The sequence below is a fragment of the Helianthus annuus genome, chromosome 7 (genome assembly GCF_002127325.2).
Source record: "Helianthus annuus cultivar XRQ/B chromosome 7, HanXRQr2.0-SUNRISE, whole genome shotgun sequence".
NCBI lineage: Eukaryota > Viridiplantae > Streptophyta > Magnoliopsida > Asterales > Asteraceae > Helianthus > Helianthus annuus.
In genome coordinates, this window is record NC_035439.2 from 74411208 (window position 1) to 74433491 (window position 22284).

General features: G+C 39.6%; 1 long non-coding RNA gene across 1 annotated transcript; it reads right to left on the reverse strand.

The window, feature by feature from the left end:
* Positions 1 to 20938: 20938 nt before the first annotated feature.
* Positions 20939 to 21925, reverse strand: LOC110875007. The gene is made up of 3 exons (XR_002556432.2): positions 21843 to 21925; positions 21605 to 21707; positions 20939 to 20998 (listed from the first exon to the last, which is right to left on the reverse strand). It is a non-coding gene; the product is annotated as an uncharacterized LOC110875007 (long non-coding RNA).
* Between the last annotated feature and the right edge of the window lie 359 nt (positions 21926 to 22284).

Sequence of the window (22284 nt, forward strand, 5' to 3'; positions counted from 1 at the left end):
TAAACAAGATCCATTTTCAGTCTGAAGATCGTGAACAAGCGATGCAGTTGCAACAAGTCGTATCTATTTGTTTTCAGAAAGGCATCTATTCTGAAAATAAATGGAATTCTAAATGGTGGTCGCTTGAAGAGAAGGAAAGAAAGAAAGCTGAACGTGAACGCAAGAAGCTGGAAGCAAACAGAGGAAAATGGATGAAGCAACAGGCCGAAGAGGATAAGAGAAAGAAGAAAGATAATGACAGGCTTAGGAACTTACTGAGGAAAAAGCCTAAGCAGCGTGAAGAAACTTTCAAGTCACTCTGAAGACCCAAAGACAAGACTGAAGACTCCGGCTGTATCCAAGGGGGAGTTTGTTGATGCGCGAATGTCTAAAGCCTGCGTCTTAGTCTTAGTCAAGCTTCTATAGGGTCTACAGTTAAAAATGTTAATTATGTATAGTATAGGGGGCTGTTTGTAAATTTTGGGTTGTAATGTCTTGATTCTGCTCCTAATGACATTTTGTCATTTGGAGCGAAATCACAACAAGGTGATTCCGCCCGAAATGACCAGATGTCATTAGGAGCGGAATCAGCCTGTTTGTTTTCTCATTTGTAACTAAATGTCGAATGTGTAGCCGAACTGCTGCCGAATTTTTCTGAGAAGAATTAATGAGAAAACGTGTTTAAAGTGATCTGCATTCTATTTCTACTCTATTCTCTTTGATTCAAGTTGTTTGTGTATTTCCGCTGCATAAACAGTGGTATTCATGCTCTGATTGACTCGTTCGATCGTCAATAACGATCCTACAAGAAGTTCGATCTTTTCTTGGTCTTGCTGGTTATTATCGTCGATTCATTTCAAACTTCTCAAAGATCGCGGTTCCACTCACTGCTTTGACTCAGAAGAATAAGCCTTTTGAGTGGGGACCCAAGCAAGAAGAAGTGTTTCAAACGCTAAAGCAGAAGCTTTGTGATGCTCCTGTTCTATCTCTGCCCGAAGGAGTTGATGATTTCGTTGTCTACTGTGATGCATCGAATCTAGGACTTGGTTGTGTTCTTATGCAACGAGGTAAAGTCACAGCTTATGCGTCAAAACAACTGAAAATTCATGAGAAGAACTACACAACTCATGATCTTGAGTTGGGAGCTGTGGTTTTCGCGCTTAAAATCTGGAGACACTACCTCTATGGAACGAAGTGTGTGGTTTTCACGGACCACAAAAGTCTCCAACATATTCTTAATCAGAAAGAGCTCAACATGAGGCAACGTCGTTGGGTTGAACTCTTAAGTGATTACGATTGCGCGATTCGCTACCATCCTGGTAAGGCGAATGTTGTAGCCGATGCGCTTAGTCGAAAAGAGCAAGTCAAGATTCATTCTGTTCAAACGCTATCTGATCTTCAAACTCGTGTTCTTCAAGCTCAGCAATTTTGTGTTTCACAAAATTTGATAGGTGAGGAATTGCCACGTCAGCTTAAGCTTAAACTTGAAGGGAAGGACGATGGGTTGCTCTATTTTAAGGATCGTTTTTGGATTCCGAAACGAGATGATCTTCGCACCTTGGTAATGGACGAATCTTATAAGTCTCGATATTCTATCAATCTTGGTGCTGATAAAATGTACAAAGATCTTCGTACTAAGTTCTGGTGGCCTGGTATGAAGAAGGATGTTGCCTTGTATGTATCTAAATGCCTGACTTGTCTTAAAGTCAAGGCTGAACATCAACGACCTCTTGGTTTGCTTGTACAACCAGAGATACCGGTTTGGAAGTGGGAGAACTTTGCGATGGATCTCATCACTAAGTTACCGCGTACATCTAAGGGTCATGATTCTATTTGGGTTGTTATCGATTGATTAACGAAATTATCTCATTTTATTGCAATTCGCGAGGATCTATCTGCTGATAAACTGGCAAAGATTTATGTTGATGAGATTGTATCACGACATGGTGTTCCTTTGGATATCATTTCCGATCGTGATGCTCGGTTTTCATCTCATTTTTGGAAGACCATGCAATCTGCTTTGGGAACCCAACTGAATCTAAGCACTGTTTATCATCCTCAAACAGATGGTCAATCTGAGCGAACGATTCAAACTTTGGAGGATATGCTTAGAGCATGCGTGATAGACTTTGGTGGTAATTGGGATTCTCATCTGCCATTAATCGAGTTCTCTTACAACAATAGCTATCATGCTAGTATTAATATGGCACCTTTCGAAGCTCTCTACGGTCGAAAATGTCGTTCACCTGTCTGTTGGAACGAGACCGGTGAAGCTCAGCTTACTGGACGTGAGCTCGTTCTGGAAACAACAGACAAAATCAAGAAAATCCGCGATATTCTTGTGACAGCTCGAAGCCGTCAAAAGAGTTATGCGGATATGCGACGCAAGCCCTTAGAATTTCAAGTCGGAGATCATGTCCTACTCAAGGTTTCACCTTGGAAGGGAGTGGTGAGATTTGGAAAAGAAAGGAAAACTTGCACCTCGATATGTGGGACCATTTAAGATTGTGGAAAGAATTGGGAAAGTTGCCTATCGACTAGAGCTACCTCCAGAGCTTGGGAATATTCACCCGACTTTTCACGTGTCCAATTTGCGAAAGTGTTTAGCTGACGCTGATCTTCACATTCCTCTCGACGAGATCCAAATCGATGAAACGATGCACTTTGTCGAGAAACCTATAGAGATCGTGGACCGTACTTTCAAACAATTGAAGAACAAACGGATTAAATTAGTCAAAGTTCGTTGGGAGTTCAAACGTGGCCCAGAGTTTACTTGGGAACGTGGGGACCAAATGAAGGCGAAATATCCGCATTTGTTTTCACAAGCTTCCTCTAAATAAAATTTCGGGACGAAATTTCCTGAAGTAGGGGAGAATGTGACAACTGTGTTCTATTATCGTTGTACAATGTAAAACAATGTTGGTTATCAATAAAACAATGTGCTTTGGTGTTATTATATGTGTTTTGGTGTTAATATGTGTGTAATTATGTTTGGTGATTTTACAATTTAATTCAATTCCAATTTCAAGCTTTAAATCGCTTTCTGGAAGGTTATAGGCAAACTGGTGCGCAAACGCAGTCAGTATAACGCGACAAACACTCCGGAATAGTGACATAGGCTTAACATACCCTAAATAACCTCCACATAACTTAGAAATAAGTTTTGGATGGTTTGGTGTGTTGAAATCAAGTTTGTTCGATCGCACGGACTATTTATGTCAAACTACGAAACTATGCCGATTTTCATAGTAGCGAACATTCCAGAACTTGATCATAAGTTAAACATACCCTAAATATCCTTTGCATAGCTTAGAAATAGGCTTTGAGGGGCTCGGTATGCTAAAACAAACTTTATTGATCAATAGGGACTAAAAGCGTCAAAAAGTGCATAAGTTTGCACTTTCGCGCATATTTTACGTTCTGAATATATCCGTACATCCAAAAATTTGTGTAATCATTAAAATATTATGTTTTAGTGATTGGCATGATAAAATCCATTCGTCGCTTGATTTGGATCATTTTTGCGTCCGTTACGACTTTCGTCGTAATTTACCGAACAACGTAACCGTATGACCAAACGAGCCGACATCCGAAATATTTTTGAGCACATTTCAAGTTCCCTATACTTTAACTTCATTTTAGAGCTTTGAAATGGGGTTAACTAGGCTTAAACGTGTCAAAATGCATCAAATAACAAGTTTGGGGCTTTAGGGGCCTGTTCTGCCAAACTGTGAAAGTATCAGACCTGCAAGGTCCTTACGGACCGTATGGGGATGATCTTGCGGTCCGTAAGCAGGTGCCAGACCAGCAGAATGCAGAAACATTGAACCTGGTCCTTTCCACTTGCTCCCATGGTTTATACCCCCTGAATTTCATTCTATGGGCTGGTATTTAGATGCCCCTTGTATTTGTAAACCATGTGCCCACATGGATGGTTGAGATTGAAGCTCGATTTTCGATAAACGATCTTAACGGTTCAAGGAAATCTATAAATACCCACCCTCACTTCCTCCCAAAGCACATTTGAATCTGATTTATGCTCTCTAAGTTGAAGTTTGTACTTCATACCTGAGAGAAAATCAGATCAATCTTGCGGGGACCTTCTATAAGTATTCTTTCGTTCTTTTCATTCATTTTTATCGTTAAAGTCAAACTGCGTTTGACTTTCTGCTTTGACCAGCTTATGGTCAATGCGAAGTTCGTTTGAACTTCATAACGTGAGCGTAATCACGATGGTTATAGTCCCTAGTGACTACACCTACTGATTACCACGTTATCTAGGCTCAGTGACGAGTCGTAGTTTCGGCCAAAATGCGTATTCTTGCGTATTTTGTAACCAATCTACTCTAGGATATCAAAACCGTTTGTTTTGATATCAAAACCCGTTTTCTAACTTAACTAATCATGTTATAGCATGTTTAGCTCGTCACTTTTTAGATTAGTGCTTGTGTAGAGTCGTAAGTCAAGCGGACTAAACACTCGCTTAGACTTTCGAACACGACCCGTTTGATCGATCATTAGGATCCGACCAAACATGTCTAGTGACCATAGTTGCATAGGGAATAACCTTCCGAGGTTATACCTTATGGTCACCGAGTTTAGGTAATTATATGATAAGTAGTTTATATGCCTTAGGTAAATTACCAAAATACCCTTTTCTTACATAATTCGTAAATAAAGCATATGTAACCTAAACTTTTGTCACATAACTGATTATGTAACATATTTAAACATGTTTTGGAATATAATACTTGTCATAGGACTAGTTAGACGTCTCGAACGCGCTTTGCGCGCACGACGCGTTAAAGTAGCGTAAGCTACCTTAATGGGTCGCAATGGGTCGAAAGCACTTAGGTTAGGTTTCAATTTAGGATGTAGGCTTTGTTAAACCATATCACATGAGTTCCAACACTCATTTGGTTTACAAGACCTCATTCTGTCCGATCATCCGATTTAGGCGTCTGTTGTTTGACTAGTGGTTCGATTACTAGGTGCTACTTGATTTCTCTGGTTTACTTGAGGTTGTTGAAGTTCTATTGATTGAGGATACTTTGCATTTCATGTGAGTACATAGTTCCCCTATTTTACTGTTTTCAATTGTTTTGGGGTGATTCATATGTACGAAATGGTTTCAAAGTTTAAACGAGGGTTTTTCAAAAACAATTAAGGTGGTTTATACAAAACTAATAACGATTTCAATAAAGTGAACAAACTTGTTGGTTGTAGTTACATAACAAATGACATTCATTAGCATTGATCAAGCCGACCAGTATTAGGTTATGGTACCATAGGAAATGACAAATCCCGTTATTTTACTACACCCATGGTTATGTGTGGGGTTTGTGGGTAACGACTGAATCTGATGTTAGTTAATTTACCCTTTGGTGGTTTGTTAACGCGAGAAGCGAGACGCGAGGTGGTCGAGTCACAAAGGTTTGAATGTTATTAGCGAGACAACCATATACAATTTTCACAATTAAAACGAGGATGATTTTAAACGATTTAAACGAGTTAACGATTTGGAAACGATTTGAAAACGATTTGAACAAGTTAAACGAATTGGATAAACGAATGGTTTTTGGTTAGTGTATAAATAACGGGACGGGTGTAATGTGATGAAAGCATGGTGGATACGCTGCTGGTACTTCCTATAAATAAGTGTTTTCATCATATTACATATCGTGGCGTTATTTAGTTCACTTGGGTAAATGATTTTGAAACGATGTCACACAAACGATGTTTTCTAAAGGATATAAACCATACGAGTTTTTAACAAGTTTTTTTTACAAGATGTTTTACAAGTTGGTTTTCTAAAACAAATGTTTTTGGGGTTATGAATCATGGCTACGAGATTTTATAAACTATAACCATCTTGATTTGAGTTGGTTAATTATGTTGCAATACACTTTTCAAAACACGGTTTGTATTTTAACTCTTGTAGTCTAATTAAGTACTGCAACATGTAAACGAAGCCATGATTCCGATACTCTTATAAAACCTATGTACTCGCCAACATTTCTTTGCTGACTGTGTTTTTACATATGTTTCAGGTGTTGTTGCTTGATGTGATTTCTAGGATGCATGCGTCACGTAGGATCTGGACAAGGCCTTAGTGACATAATAACAAGTGATAGACGACATGTAGTTTGTTTGTGATGTGTTAAGACAATGTAATGTTTAAATTTTATCAATAAAACGAAAATTTTTGTATCCATGGTTGTGAAACAATAATTCGGCCACATCACTCCCCGATGTTTCCGCCACGGTTTGTTGTGATACGTGGTCGGGGTGTGACAGAAACCCTTTAAACGCTGGTGTGAGAAGATGCGTATACGGCAGGTTTACACATCGGTCATCGACGCTCAAAGAAACGGGTTGGTGGAAAGGGCCAACCAGAGTGTGATCTGGGGAATGAAAGGAAGGTTAGGATGAAAAAAGAAAGGCGAGTTGGAAGAATTACCATTCGTCCTCAAGGCTTACAGGATAACCCCCAAGGTCAGTAACAGGGAAATGCTTTTTCAGCCTAACCTATGAGACGGAGGCAGTCATTCCTGTTGAGATAGGCTCACCCACAGTAAGAATGAAGCTACGGGATGCCGAGAGCGAACAAGACCTTCAGATGAACCTCAACCTCTTAGAGGAGAGAAGGGAAATTGTTGCGGTAAGGGAGGCCAGGTATAAAAAGCAGATAGAAATATACTACAATGCAAGAATGAAGAAGCTTAACTTGGTCCCCGAGGACCTGGTCGTAAGGGCCAACGAAGCCAGTCTACAGGAAAACACTGGGAAGTTGGGACCCAAATGGGAAGGACCATATAGGGTCGTATGGGCCAATGGTAAGTATTTTGTGTGAAGACCGACCCTAATGAAGAATGGCAGGAGAGAAGGCCTGAGGGCCTCTTTTGTAATACAACTTATAACTATGTTCTCTCTTTCTTTTACAAGAATATGTACTGGGGGGTTCCCCCAACTCTTTTGATAAGGAATGGTTTCTTTTACAAATTGTTCAAACACCTAAGAACTATCAAGGAACATAGTCCAATGACGAGGCAATGCACCAAGGCAGACGTGCCTAATGACTACAAGCCCCTAGAAATAAGAAAAGTAAATAATCTACACAGTGTACGTAATCATAGCAAACATGCTAATTAAAACGCCCGGCCGTGGGCCAGGATGAAGTCGACTCGTCCAAAGGAGATAAACAACAGTTTATTGCTACGAACGGCAATTACAAACTCGTTTAAGCTGACTCTTTACAAACAATACAGACATGGTAAATAAGCTACAGATCAAGTGTACACAAACACACCAGAAATTTTGTAAACAGATTACAAACAAAGTGTATGCAAACACACACCATAAGCAAAAATTTGTAAAATGAACTACAAATAAATAACTGCTTTTCCTTGGTAGCTCCTAGCAAGACGCGGTCCTGAGGACAAGAGGCCCAAGGAAACTACAACGATCAATTCCTCCCGAGGCATTAAAGCTGGACCACAACTACAAGCAAACCCTGCAAAGAAGAAAAAGCATACAGCAGACAAGAGGAATGCACAAACTCCCCAGAAAGACAAAAAAAAAAAAAAAAAAAACAACCAAGAGATGATAAACGTCAACATAGCTAAGCATAAAGGAGTTCCCAACACAAAGGCCTCCAGCCCTAAAGCAAGATGTTCAAGGTGCAGCGGTTTAGTGTTTAGCACAACCATATCGAAGATAGTTGTTTTAAAAGACAACTACGGAGAATCCTCTCCTGTTAAGGACTTGGGGGAAGAAGGGCCAGTAGGTGTAAGCAACGATTTGAGCTCGTCTAGGGACATCAACGGGTTATCAGTTATTTTGGCAAGGAGAGCAGGGGTCTTCCCACCAAATTCTTCATCCAACTTAGCCAAATGTTTCTTGGCCTTAGAATTATAGTGGGGGGTCTCTTTCCTCTCCAAACCCTGAGAGGAATAAGAGTACCCATCCTTCAGACCCGACTAGTAACCTGCATCCCTATATGCCCTATAAATCCTCTCGAGGTTGCCTTTAAATTCCTCAGACTAAGAAAAAGCAGAGAGGAAGAGCCCAAACCCTTAAGACAGCAACTAGTGACATTCAATAGCTAATCTTTGGCTATCATCTTGCGCAATCCCCAGGTCAGCATACAGGATATCAACATCAGTAGCAGAAACAGCGACCGCTTCCTTATAAAACTTCACGTCTGCAAGCAGATGTTCCTTCTCATCCTGCCAAGCCCTCTCCTTCTGCTTCAGCAACGCCCCAACATTCTAAAAAAGAAAAAAAAAAGGGAAGGGGAAGGGGATTCATATAAAAAAGAAAAAAAAGAGGAAGGAGGGGGGAAAAGAGACATTACCTCCTTCTCCAAGAGCTTCCTTTCAGCATCAACCACCCGACACCTGAGTTCGGCAACAACAGTTTGGGAGGTTTTCAACTCCCTCAGTAGCCCCTCGTTTATGTCCCTCAGCTCGTTGACTCTCTGCAACATGACGGCGCCTCTAAAGAAACCTTCACAGATGGACATACTGTATTGATTATCAAAAAGTTTCGGATCCAACGCATAGTTCCTAAACCTGTGAGGAGGGGGAACGACATGAGCCATAAAATCCCGGGTAACCTCGGGAGTGCCTACAACATTGGAGGGGGTTATCCTCTATTTAAGGACATATGCGATAGGGAGCCCCTCAGCAAACAGGGGTGCCAAGGGGGAGCGAGGATGAAAACACTCTGGCAACTTGAATTTGCTGGTGCCAGTAGCCTGAGTAGGAGAAGCTTCAACAACAGGATCGGTAGGATCAACACTGGCCTCCAGAGCCTTACCCTTAGCCCGGGACAAAGCAGGAGCTGTAGGCATCAAAATAGGGGCTTTGGAACTCCCCTGCTTCACAAATAAAAAAAAGAAGGAGGGTAAAGGACCAAAGCATGCAAAGAAGTAGATAAAAGAAAAAATCATAATGAACTCACAAGAAGAGGTTCGCTGACAAGACTTGAGGATGGCCTCAAGGTCTTCAAGTGTTTGGACAAGGAACCTTTGGCGTTAGCTAGGGGAATCTAAGAAGCAGCCCGGGATGCTGAAAGAGACTTCTTCGGGGCTCAGGGATAGCAACCTTGGAACCAGCATCAAGACCTGTCTTGCATTTCTGGGATAAGCGACAGGCGAAGTCCTCGTCTCCGCTACTAACATTCTTCACAGGAGGGGACTTTTGAGAACCCTCGGTCTTCTCTGCGGAACTTTCCTCGGTGGAAGGAGTCCTCTCCACTTCCCCTACAGCAGCAAAACTCCTAACATCATGAGTCTTTCCCTCAAGAATGTTCCCCATATCCGGGTTAACCACACCACCAACCACAAATGACACCCCCTTACAAGCTGCCTGCAGTAAACTCCACAAAGACATATCTGCAAAAATAAACAGACACTAGAGATGACTGGGCAAAGCAAAAACAAGGGCCACAAATCAAGATATGATCAATGTCATCGCCAAAAGCAAAGGGCTTACCTTTCTTCTCACAATAAGCCTTGGGACGAACAGGGTATAGGGGGCTCAGACCCCCCATGGCCAAAATCCCCTCTGGGAAGTTGAAGGCTCTAGTGGGATGTTCATTGATGCGTGTTAGTGTGTATATGTTTTAGGTGTATATTTTAAGCCCTTTTTACACTTTTAGCCAAGTTTTAAATTTATAAAACACGATATTTACTAACACTAAACACACATATGGGCAAGTGCACCCATCGTGGACGTAGTATAGTGTTGGTAAGATACCGAGGTCGTCCAAGGACACAAGAGCTTTTAGTACCGGTTTATCCTCAACGTCTAATCAAATCAAAATGTTAGAAAAAGATTTTAAACTAAGAAAATAAAACTAACTAAAATGCTAAAAATAAAATAAAAATAAAAACAGATAGACAAGATGAATCACTTGGATCTGACTCGTGTGTTAGTGTAACCTTTGATTATTTTCGCACTTTTGCACTTGTTTAAGAGATTATCTTAGTTATTGTAGTAGGCCCCTCTTTTGAAGGTAACGTTACCCTTAACCCAGTAGTTTGAGTCAGCAAGGATACAATCCTAAAGGGTCGGATTATTGAAAGATAATTAATTAACTTATTAATGCATAATGTGGTAGGCCCCTCTTTTGAAGGCGACGTTACCCTCGGCTAAGTAGTCTGAGTCAGCAGGGATACAGTCCTAAGTAGTCGGGTTAAAGTTTTAATAGTAGTTTAACTTATGAGGGGATCAAAGAGTTTGGACCCCCGCCATCCAATACCTTTGGGTATTGAAGGAGGTCCTACTAAATTTGACCCAGGTCCTTTGCAGGATCTATACACTGAACAATGGCAAGACTCTTACCAAACCGTTCCCTTAACCCCCGACCAGGTAGCCAACATACCTCCATATAGACCGTGGAGATATGAATGGTGAAAATCTTTTATTTTATATAGACAGTAAAAAAATGCCAAGACACCACGGACATACGATAAGGAAGAATCACCTTCAACATAAGAAACTAGTAATAAAATTCATTAATACAAAACCAATTAAAAAGTGCAAAAGATTAAAAATAAAAAGTATTACACTAAACACTTGTCTTCACCAAGTGATGTAAGAGACTTAGGCAAACATGGTCTTTGATTATCAAGAACTCTTACCATCAATCTTGGATCCCGAGACGGCTCCACACTCTATGATGGACAATGGATGATGGTGGTGGATGATGGTGTTATGGTGGTGGTGTGTGGTGGGTGAAGTGTGAGAGAGGTGGTGTGCCAAGGGATGAGTTGAAATGGCTCCAAGCACTCCTATTTATAGTCTGAACAGAAGCCTGGGCACGGCCCCGTGTCCATCTGACACTCTCTCTCTTCATTAATTGTAATTCGCAATTACAATAAATGCGCCTGCAGCAACCTGACCACGCCCCCGTGTCTGCTGGGCACGGCCCCTTGGTGGGCAATAGAAGCTTCTATAGGTTTGTCTTTTCTTCTGCTTCTTGGGCACGGCCCCGTGCTCGCTGAGCACGGGGCGTATTCAGTCTTCTGACTTCTCTGTTTTGCTTGGGGAGATGCTGTCGGGGAGTCGGGCATATCACTTTTCTTCCTTTTCTTGTATTTATGTTAGATTTTGCTGTCTTTTTGCTTCTTTTGTTATTTTGAGCTCATTTAATCCTGAAAACACAAAAGGAAGACAAAAGCATACTTTTTCCAACATTAGTACTAAAAAGGGGTTAGTTTTAAGCCACAATTGATGTAATTTATATGTTGCATTTTGTGCACATCAAATACCCCCACACTTGAATCTTTGCTTGTCCTCAAGCAAAACTCTTTATAATGTGGCTTTATTCACTCCCAAATGGAATTGGTAGAAGAGAAAGTTTTTGGGCTTGTCATAGAGTGTCGGGAATTCCAAGATTATTTAGATTTTATTTTTATTTATTTACAGTCCTATTCGTCATGATTTATTAAAAACTTTTCATAAGATAAATTATTTATTAGGGCATAACATACCTTTTTAAAATTCCATTTATATACAAGTTCACATACCTCATGGGGGAATCACTCAACACTCGGCCGAAGGTGTATTTTTAGTGAATCACTCGAGAGCGGCATGGAACTTACTCCTACCATAAGCTTGCCAAGCAATCAATCCTCCTTTTTAACTATATACCTTTGTAAATATCAAGAGGACTTTTGGGGTGAAGGGTTAGGCTTGGGCTAAAGGTGGGTGGTTGGGTTAGTGGTTAGTAAAAAGGGCGAAAGGCGTAACAAACGTCAGTTTTTGAAAGACTTTTTATTTTTCACATTTTTATTTTATTTTGATGAACCAATTGTTTCAAACAAGGTTATTTTTTATGAACTTGTTTGTTTATTTGGTTTCATCAAAATATACAACTGTTACTAAAATAAAGGGTTAAAAATAAAAAGGTTTAGGTGGGTAAAAAGGGTGATGGTTTTTGGGTTAAGAAATGAAAAGGTTTAGGCTCAAAGGGGTTAACTAGGGGGATTTTGGGTAGGTGAAAAAAAATTGAAAAATAATGGTGTAGAATGAAAAAGGGTTAGTCCTAATGCCTCCGTCATTACTTACTCGGGTTTAAGTTGGTAAGGACCGGGAATGTATTGTTGTGGCAAGTTCTAGAGTCGTACGAACCAAGCGGCTATTCACACAAGAAACGAAAAATGAGCATTTAGTGTAAAGATATATATTTGTATGCTCGTTAAAGGCTCAAAACTCACTTTTGGTGGAAAGGGTTTTTATGTGATCAAGTATATATAATCAAATTTTAACTAAGTTTGTCATGCCTTTTCATAATTTTCTTATGTTGGTTCTTTTTATCACGACGCTATCGGTTGTAAACTTGTAAAAATATAACCTTGTTAAGACTTGAATTCCCAACTTAAACTTAGACAAGTAAAAAAATGAAGATTTTTTTGGAAAAAATTTGAGGTGATTAGCGGTTCTAATAGAGTTTTGTGTAAGGCTTGTTATTAGGACTTGCAAAATTCAAGGTTTTAGCATCCCCCCCCCCCACACTTAAATTACACATTGTCCTCAATGTGTCCCAAAAATAAGTTTTTAGGTTGATTGAATGTGTAAAATGGTGTTAAAAGCAAAATTTTATGTTACTGACAGTCTGGACACGGCCCCGTGTTCAGGTGCCAGTGACAAAAATTAAAGAAAAGAGACAGAAGCCTGGGCACGGGGGCGTGTTCAGCGAACACGGCCCGTGTCCAGTTACCTGAACTGGGAAATTTTCTGCAGGGTATGCAGCACAGGGCCGTGTTGCGCGGACACGGCCCATGCTGAACTTGCTGTAATGAAGGAATTGTTGTCGGGCGGCCCTGTTTCCGTGCATGGGGCTATGTTTCTCGTTTCCCTTGTTATCCTAGACCACCATGAGTGTGTTTTATTTCTTACAACATCATCCAAACCTTAAAACCATCATTTCATTAAAAATCATAGAGAGAATTACATAGTCCTAAAATACTAGTAAGTTAGATAAGTAAGCACAAGAAGCTTTAACCCAAGGAGTCCTAGCCTACAAGTTATTCTAATTAGCAAAATTTCCGAGAAGATAGTAGTCTCGGTTGAATGTGGCTTCATAGAACTCCTTTCTCTGGTTATGGACTCCTCATATGTTGGCGAGCCATTCCTCTATCTCCCTCGGGAGGTGAAAGGAGGGCTCGTTGGCATCGGTTTGAGGAGGTGCGACTTCCACCGGGACTTCTTGCAGATTTTCAAGAGGAGGCTCCGCTGGAATATCATCCCATCCGGTAGGGTTATTGACTCCAAGTGCTAGGTTCCAATCCTCTTGAGGGAGGATGGGTTCCATGGGAGGTGTTACAAGAATATTTAACCTCTGGTGCAAGAGGTTAATCTCTTTAAAACTATTTTCCAGCCCCACCGTAAGATAATTTATACGGTCTATTAGGACCTGCTCTACCGAAGTCATTTCATCGATAGCTTCCCGTAGCGCCATGACGTAGTGTACAAGGGTAGCTTCAATGGAAGGCCTTCTTCCACTTCTACTGTTTCTTGAATGCGCTGACGATGTTTCACTGTTTTCACTTGACATTTTGTGAAAATAAACCGAAAACAGCTTATTTTAATGAAACAGTATCTTGGACACGGCCCCGTGCTCAGTGAGCACGGCCCCTTGTTCATCTTTTTGTAGAATTTTGTAACAAGAAATCTTGAAGTTTTAAGTTATTCCTCTAACTTATGAAGCCTGTTTGAGCAATATTAACTTAAAACAATGTTGTTCAACTTATTTTTAATCAAGATTTCTTGAACAAAATTCATTAATCCCTTCATCAAAGCTTGAAACCTTAAGCTTTAATGGAGGTTTTTGGAGAAAGATGAAGAAGAAGAAGAAAATGGATAAAAGAGGAAAGGACAAGATGGTTTGTTGGAACCTTCTTTTAGTACATACCTAGGATGGTAGGAGAGAAGTTCCCTTCAAATCTTTGTCCCTAGATGGTCCAAATGTGAAGAATTCTTGGCTGCATTTATAGAAAACGACAGCGTGCTGGACACGGCCCCGTGTCGGCTGGACACGGCCCCGTGTGCAAATAGAATCCTGACACAGTTTGTCCGTATTCTGACGTAAAAGTCAGAAGGGAATCTTTTGGTGGACACGGGGGTGTGTTGGCTGGACACGGCCCCGTGTTGAGGGGCTGATTATGAAGTTTGTCAATTTCTAAGGAACTTATCCGGATTGGGTGGTTCCTTACTGGATGGAACAACCCAAAGTGCCTAAGATACCTTAATTGCTCTAGACTAAGACGAGAACGCAAGAGGTTGTCGGTGAGGGTGATTCCTATGCTAAATGTAGGTGGACAAGTCCAACCCTTTTCCGAGCTCTTGTTAAAGAAGGTGTATGCCGAATCGCTTAGGTCTATGAATGCACCGAACGAAGTCGATGGAGAGTCCTTCACGGCACAATCGGCACAGGGACGACCATCGTCCAAGTCTTCGCTAGAATTGAAGGTATTTTTGGGAGCAACGAGGTTGTTGGAATGCGATCCCAACACTTCTTCATGGTCATTGTCTTGGGATAGATTAATGAAATCCTTCCTAAGCTCTTCTAACCAATTTAGAACTAGATTTTCTAATTGAAATAACTCGTCAAGGAGCATTTCTCCTAGAATATCTGGTTGGGCGCATTCGAGGGAGAGATAGTGATTATTTTTACTTTCGCCCCTCTTAAGGTTATAGGGAGATGGTGAGTCTATATAGTGGGGCTTATAATTTAGAAAATAACATTCTAATTCTTTATGTTTGCCTCCACATAATTGACACCACTTACCATAAGAGTGCCGAAAGTAAAAAAAAAATCATTATCACTCATTTTTTGTCAGAAATTACCAACCGTCGGGATTTTACGGTTTTGTTTTCAGTAACTGAAACTTGGGCACGGGGGCGTGTTGAGTGGGCACGGCCCCGTGTTCAGCTTACTGTCTGACTTAAAACAAGATTGCCAGTTCCAATTATTGGGCACGGGGGCGTGTTCAGCGGGCACGCCCCGTGCTGAGTTCTACAGAAGCTGAAAAATTAAAGAAAATCCTAAAACTAAAAAGAAAATAAAAAAAATGATTAGGCCGTTGATTCCTAACTTTCTTAAAATCCTTGTATCCCCGGCAACGGCGCCAAAAACTTGATGCGTGTTAGTATGTATATGTTTTAGGTGTATATTTTAAGCCCTTTTTACACTTTTAGCCAAGTTTTAAATTTATAAAACACGATATTTACTAACACTAAACACACATATAGGCAAGTGCACCCATCGTGGACGTAGTATAGTGTTGGTAAGATACCGAGGTCGTCCAAGGACACAAGAGCTTTTAGTACCGGTTTATCCTCAATGTCTAATCAAATCAAAATGTTAGAAAAAGATTTTAAACTAAGAAAATAAAACTAACTAAAATGCTAAAAACAAAATAAAAATAAAAACAGATAGACAAGATGAATCACTTGGATCCGACTCGTGTGTTAGTGTAACCTTTGATTATTTTCGCACTTTTGCACTTGTTTAAGAGATTATCTTAGTTATTGTAGTAGGCCCCTCTTTTGAAGGTGACGTTACCCTCAACCCAGTAGTTTGAGTCAGCAAGGATACAATCCTAAAGGGTCGGATTATTGAAAGATAATTAATTAACTTATTAATGCATAATGTGGTAGGCCCCTCTTTTGAAGGCGACGTTACCCTCGGCTAAGTAGTCTGAGTCAGCAGGGATACAGTCCTAAGTAGCCGGGTTAAAGTTTTAATAGTAGTTTAACTTATGAGGGGATCAAAGAGTTTGGACCCCTGCCATCCAATACCTTTGGGTATTGAAGGAGGTCCTACTAAATTTGACCCAGGTCCTTTGCAGGATCTATACACTGAACAATGGCAAGACTCTTACCAAACCGTTCCCTTAACCCCCGACCAGGTAGCCAACATACCTCCATATAGACCGTGGAGATATGAATGGTGAAAATCTTTTATTTTATATAGACAGTAAAGTCATTAATACAAAACCAATTAAAAAGTGCAAAAGATTTAAAATAAAAAGTATTACACTAAACACTTGTCTTCACCAAGTGATGTAAGAGACTTAGGCAAACATGGCCTTTGATTGTCAAGAACTCTTACGATCAATCTTGGATCCCGAGACGACTCACACACTCTATGATGGACAATGGATGATGGTGGTGGATGATGGTGTTATGGTGGTGGTGGGTGGTGGGTGAAGTGTGAGAGAGGTGGTGTGCCAAGGAATGAGTTGAAATGGCTCCAAGCACTCCAATTTATAGGCTGAACAGAAGCCTGGGCACGGCCCCGTGTCCATCTGACACTCTCTCTCTTCATTAATTGTAATTCGCAATTACAATAAATGCGCCTGCAGCAACCTGACCACGCCCCCGTGTCCGCTGGGCACGGCCCTGTGGTGGGCAATAGAAGCTTCTATAGGTTTGTCTTTTCTTCTGCTTCTTGGGCACGGCCCCGTGCTAGCTGAGCACGGGGCGTGTTCAGTCTTCTGGCTTCTCTGTTTTGCTTGGGGAGATGCTGTCGGGGAGTCGGGCATATCACTTTTCTTCCTTTTCTTGTATTTATGTTAGATTTTGCTGTCTTTTTGCTTCTTTTGTTATTTTGAGCTCATTTAATCCTGAAAACACAAAAGGAAGACAAAAGCATACTTTTTCCAACATTAGTACTAAAAAGGGGTTAGTTTTAAGCCACAATTGATGTAATTTATATGTTGCATTTTGTGCACATCATTCATACATTCTCTTCCATAAAACGGTTTTGATCACCGAAAGGGTAGGGACACAGTCATCGATGACTGCCTTGGGATCCCTTGAAGGAGGGGATTCAGGAATGATAGAAGCTGAAACAAAAATAACCTATTTTTCCACTCCTATGGGTAAGTGGATGTCGGCATGAAAGAGTAACAGGGCAAAGAAACGCTATCCTTTTGCTTCGCAAAAGTAAACCAATCCCCGTCTGATTGGAGCCGGCAAAACATGCAGAAAAGAGAAACAAACGGCTCACCAGCAACAGCAGCACATGAGAGTTCGAAATGCACAATCCTCATGAAAGCAAGTGGATGCAGCTGTGAAAAAAATGGATGATGTAGTGTTTTAAGAGTGCCATCTTGAACGGCGACAAAAGGTAATGAACACCGCAGAAAGAGAATGAAAGGGTGTAGAGAACAATCCTCTTCGGCGTGCAGTCGATCGGATCATCCAGACCAGGCAAACTTGGGGAAAACTCTGACGGAATCTGATAGGTTGCAATGAAGGACTCAAGGTCTTCCTTGGTGAGGAAGGAACGGATTAACGATCGTCTCGTTCTGCTCATCGTCGGAATATCGGAGAAGCAAACGGAGAAGATGATGAAGAAAGAAAGAAGGACAATTGTGGAGAAGTGAAAGGTCTCTCAGGGTTTTAAAGAGGCCTACTGACAAGGGCGATAACCGTTATATCAGGGATTTAAAAATCAATTTCCAATTTGGGGAACGTGTGATATAACCGAGATCCCTAAGTGTTGGATTAAAACCGCTTTATCGATTCATGGAAACTGATTAAAGGGCCCCACCTCTACAGTCCAGGAGCCTCTATGCTTCAGCCCAGTCCACATGACTCGGGTCTCTTGACCTGGGGCTAGAGATGACTTGACGACGAGGCCCACTTATCGCCCAATGGTCTCGTCTTGGGCTCCAATTTCGTTTGGGCTTACCTACAGGCCCAAAACTGGTTTTATCCCTTAAATGAGACTACAAGATATGGCGGGGAAAAGAGATGTGATGTCTCTGAAGCCAACATTAATTGTCTGAAAGCAAAGAGAAGGTATCACCGGAAACAGTACTTCGATTGCAGCTGGCTCCATTAATGAACTAAGGATCTGACCGTTGGGGCTCAGACACGTGTCTGAGTTCCCCAATGATCTAAGGAAGCCGTTAGATGAGTCCGGTTATACTCCTCAAAGGGATAAGCCAACTCCTTTATATAAGGAGAGTGGAAGATTGTTTAAGGTATGCATTTTAACACTTCCTCTCATTGAATACACACACGACATTTACTCCGAACATTCCTTCGGATCGCATTTAAGGCTCTGTGCCTAGAATTCACACCATTGAAGATATTTCGGCGATCTTACACTCGTCGGAATAAGGTCTTCATTCTCCGGCAAGGTTACTTATTCCCACTCCGGAGCTTGGTCACGGATTCGTCCTCCGGGGTCCTCCGTGGCGAGGCTAACGGTGTTCTTTTTTGTAAGAGACGACGTCGATCCATTGCAATGTTGACGAACCTCATTGACTTTCCCCCGGGATTCAGCGACTCGACAAATTGCATCTTCAAACCAGTAGTAATGATCTTATTAGTGGATTAGAGCATTCTCATCCAATCCATCAAATTATACATACATTCCACTAAAAAACAACTCATATATCAATATATTTTCACTAAAAACAAATACTTTTTCTCTCTCCTTTTCAATTAAATATTATCATTGTATTTTTCTCTCTCCTTCACTCACAACCACTTTCAATATATATTAAAAAAATTATACTGGGTGAACAGTGTCCCCCCAAATATACAGATGAACAGTAACATTTTCTCGCTCCTCAACTCACAGTCATTTTTTATACCCTTTATAATATAAAAACTACCCCTCACATATTTTGATGATTTGGATAAGAATGCTCTTAGGTAATTGATTAAAGGTCAACTAACTAGTGCTTGATAGTGGAGGTGGAGTTGGTTGATGGTTGAAAAAGAAGTTGGGTTAGGGTGGGCCCATATGGATTTAAAATATGTTTTTTTTTTTTTTTTTTGATTTATGATGTTTTATTTTCTTTTGTTTTTTATCTTCAAGACATTTAACTCTGAGTTAATTGATAAATTAAGTTATAATACATATCTAATATCTATATATTTAGTTAATTCCTATGAATCAATATTTGTAAATTGTCATAGATAGTTAGGTTTTCACTTAAAAAATAAATAAATACCAGAATTGATAATGATTAATAAAAAAACATGGTAACATACTTATACTTCAATACTATAAAGTATACATACTGTGAAAATATGATTGAGAAATTAATCCTAAATGGGTGGGTTATTACTTGAATATATTTATATAAAGGAAAATATTACATAGAGGTACACAAGATGCACATAATTACAATAAATACACAAATGTGTTATTTAACTTATTTATTGTTATTATTCCTCCTCAAGCGAAACGTTGGTGAACTTAAACGAGGTATGGCTCCAAAGAAGTTAAATTGTGTCCACGGAAGACTTTTGTTAGAGATATTAGCCACTTGAAGGGTGGTTGGAACAAACATAGTTTACAACTTACTAGATGAAACGAGCTTATGAATGAAATGATACTCAAGATCGATATGCTTTGCTCATTTATGTGAAAATAAATAACCATACGTGGATCAGCAAGCAATTATGGATACAGCGATCCGAATGAGCATCATTATAACCCAAAGTAGATGTTATGGGTGGTCTACTTAAGGAAATACCAAGCGAAATAGTGCCTTTGACATACCCTAGAATCCTACTAACACACTAAAATTGTGTAACCATAGGGGGTTGAAGGAATTAACATACTAGATTACTACGGGAGAGATCCGGTCTTGTCTAGGCATTATGAAGCAAATTGGAATTAAGGCATTAGAACCAAGCTCAATGAGCTGTTTGAGGCTGTACACTGCCTTCTTAAGTTGACAAATAGGATTAGCGAATGTCTAATCAACCAAACATGGTGGTTGCTCCATGAACATTGTTTCAACCAAATAAACATGCAAAAAGGAGTTCTTCTATCAAGTTAGTTTTTCAGCCCTAATACTTGTTGAAAAGTCTCCGAAGAAGTACTGAAAGTACATAAAAACCAATTTTTTTATCCATAACCTCCTCGGATGCCCAATAGCGTAATCAGAAACAACAGAATTACTGTTAGTTGTATGCCTTAATTGATCACATAAGTTTTGAACACGTTCAACAAAAGAATTGTTATAGACAGCCTCTAAGTTAGTCCATATTTCTTGTGTAGTAGAGAGCCAAGGAATCTATACCACAACTTCTTCATTTAGTGATTAATGAAGAAGAAGGACAGCGCATTGATCAGTTTCACAGCAGGAAGAAAAGGCATGATCTAAAGATAATGGACACAAAATATAGCTGTCAATATGTTCTAGAATTTTTCTATAAGAAAGAAACCATCTGATTTTTTGACAACATGTAGTTGCTTGAAGAAAGCGTAATATAAGCATATGAATAATAGTGGCCATATGGACGGTGTCATCCGATGAAATGAAGGATGCCACTGATGCAAAAATGGTGTAGGGATTAAGGAATTCAAAAACGCCGATAAAGAGAATGTAGAAAATTGGAGTAGACTCACTACTAGAAATTTGGCATTTTCTAACAAGCATTTCCGTCACAAATGCGTAGCAAACTGAGATTTGCTACACATTTGCAACAAAACCTTGATGTTGGAAAAAGCCTCGTCGGAAACTAATTACTACGCATTTACTACGCAAATTTTAACATAATTCCTACGAAAATATTGTGTCACAAATTTTCCTACGCATTTCCTACGCATTTCATATTTGCTATGTTTTAATGCTTGCAACACATTTGCAACAAAAGAGATCTTTGATTGTAACACATTTGTAACGAAATATTTAAAATAAAATAAAAAAAAAGCTAAAAGCATTCGGATCTTATTTTACTAAAAAACTGCAAAACGAAATCACTAGAAAATTATAAAGCATGTCTTAAAATCCACAATAAAGCTAACCAACTTGTAACATCCATAACGCTATAATATCTAGTATATCTAAACCACAAAACAAACTCTTAGCATGCATATATGTTTAAAACGATACCAACTTATAACTAATTACTAGATCTTCTCTTGCTTTTCTCTCAATTTCAAGACGAGCCATATGATCTTCTCTCGCCTTCGTCTCATTTTCAAGAGGAGCTTGAATGTCTTCCAATTGTGTTCACATAGCTTGAGCCTAAATATGTTAGGGTAAAGAGATTAGAAACTTAAAAAAATAATATGAAAGTCATGTTCATGTACCTAAATCCAACCCAACTGACCCATTTCCACATGTACCTAAATCCAACCCAACTGACCCATTTCCACATGTACCTAAATCCAACCCAACTGACCCATTTCAAGATGTACCTAAGATTACGTCCACTGCCCATCAACACAGAAGGGTTTCACAACATATATTATATTTTTATTCTTATCTTGACTTTCAATAGTCGTTATATATCTCAAATTTCAACAATAACTCAAAAAGCAAAACAATAATTACTGCAAACTTTCAGCTGTTACAAAGTCTAAGATTAGAGAATGTTAACTAACTAGAAATTGTTTGTGGCAGTATATGAAAAAGGGGAACGATTAATGTCACTATTGGATTACTCAATAAAATCTAACGATTTAGTTTAAGTGTCATAAAGTGTCTCCAACAATGGCTTCAACTGGCAATTTAAAAAAAAAAATCAAAATATAGTTTTTTTTTTCTTTTTGCAAAAATAATCGATACTAGAAATGATTTAAAGAACGCAAAACAAAATGAAATTGATAAACATACTGAGTTGCTTCATACCAATGTATCTATATCCGTTCGAACCAGAACGTATTCTAGAAAGTCTGAATTCCCATGAACCAAAGCATACAGCAACAGAACTGTAGTTTCATCGGTCAAGCACCTGCAGAGGTTAATAATTTACATCAAAGGTGGGAAAATGAGAGTTGGGTTACGGTTCAGGTCAAAACATGCCATTGTTATAAATGGGTCGCACAGGCCTAGGGTAGGGTCGGGTCAAAGTAAATTGAGCTCTTACATGCCAAGTGTGTCGTAGAGAGAAGCAAAGGCCAATCTAACAAGCGGACCACTATGTGCATTTCCCTCAATATCCACCCGATCAACTGCAATATGGGTTACATAATTCAAATACAATAATTAGAAAGAAGAGAAATGGATCTTACAAACGATAAATGGATCTTACACTCAACATTCTTAACATTTTCCAATGCTTTATAATACGGATTTTCCAACATTAATGTTTTTTCACAGATTCCACAAGAATGCATTTACGATAATGAATGAGAATAAGTAATATATTGATATTGCTGTCAACCAGTGGACTTCTAGAAGCTTCAAAACTTGAATTGACAAAAGTAGCACTATATTTGCTGCAAGTCAAATACAAACATTTAATCCGATACATCATACATACACAAAAATTATTGTCAAAACATAGACGTCCAACTGAAAAGATGAAA